The 1,326-nt window shown below is 54.3% G+C and overlaps 1 pseudogene; it reads left to right on the forward strand.

The window, feature by feature from the left end:
* The first annotated feature begins 620 nt into the window (after positions 1–620).
* On the forward strand, positions 621–769 carry LOC124251587 (uncharacterized; annotated as a pseudogene).
* Positions 770–1,326: the final 557 nt, after the last annotated feature.

The raw sequence follows: 1,326 nt of genomic DNA on the forward strand, positions 1-1,326 counted from the left end.
GGGTTGAGGGGAAGGTGTGCGGTGGGTCGGGTCTTCGAGGGCCGTCCTGTTTGTAGATTGAGCGGTGTAGGGAGCCGATGTTGACTGACCCCACAAAGGCAGCACGTGAAGTACGCACAAAATGGAAAACTCTTACTGCTGCCATAAGCAGAACGCAGGAGTAAAAATCAGCACCAGAATATCAAAACAACGGTACCACAATTTCTATAACGGCTATTGCGTTTAAACTGTGTGGACTCTACCAGGCACTGAACGCGTTTTCCCTTTTCCCTTTGACACTCACTCCGAAAGCCTGTTGGGATAAACGTGTCCACTGTAAGGCATGAGGAGAGCGAGAGCCTGGGGAGGTGATGTGGACCGAGCGACAGAGGCAGCAGGCAGAGTATGTAGACGACACAACGCAGCGGCTGCCTGTCGGCTGGTCAGTCGGTCTGGAGCCCCTGCTGAAGGTGGTCAGTCTGGTGGGACCCCACCTCGGGTTCTGTGTGTGTGGAGGGGAGGTGGGGACCGTCGCTTGAATTCCTCTGCAGAGAGTCGTTTGGAGGAACAGCGAGGGCGCGGGCGGGTGTGGGAATGGTGGAGGGACAGCCAGCTACACCATGCCTGCAGGGCATGTGCTCCCAATTACCTGGCAGGGGAGATACTTTGATCGCCAGTGGTGGGTTACTCTGGGTGAGGCTTCTCCGTTGACCCCTGCGCTTACCCCACAAGAGGGAAACTCGACTCCAAAATTTGTGTTAGTGGGTAATTGTGTTCATGCTCTTCCCTTGCTTGCCCTGGCTCACGACAGACTTGGGTGTCCTTGCAACTCTCCTTGGCATGTGGAGAAGGCTTGCTTGGTACTCCTATCAAGCCTCACAAATAGCTACAAGATCTTTGTCTTTAGATGTTAAGTTTGGTTCTTGGTGAAAAGTCCTGGCCCTATGTATCTGCACACCATGCATGCCACTGAGTGGGGCTCTTTGCCCTCTGGGCCTATTGATGTTGGTCAGGGAAGATCCTGCAGGCTGGCTGGCAGACATCAACAAGAGAAAGGACAGAAGGCGTGCATGGTGTGAAAGCCTTCCCATGGGAGAAAAAGGCATCTCCACAGTCCCTTTGGGGACGAGATGGAAGAAGGCACCCCTTTCTGAACAAAAGGCGCAACACCTGGCTTCTCATGGAAGCTCCTGGGTCCAGTGTGCCCTCTCTCTCCCTGCACTAGCCAGCTGCTTCTCGACTCTCACCTGGCTTCCCCTCTCCCTCCTTCTCTTCCACCTCAGGTATGTATGTTCTCAGGGACCATGAAGCCCCCTAGCCCATGAAAATGACCAACCTTTCTCTCCA

The sequence above is a fragment of the Equus quagga genome, chromosome 13, assembly GCF_021613505.1.
Source record: "Equus quagga isolate Etosha38 chromosome 13, UCLA_HA_Equagga_1.0, whole genome shotgun sequence".
In the NCBI taxonomy this organism is placed as follows: domain Eukaryota; kingdom Metazoa; phylum Chordata; class Mammalia; order Perissodactyla; family Equidae; genus Equus; species Equus quagga.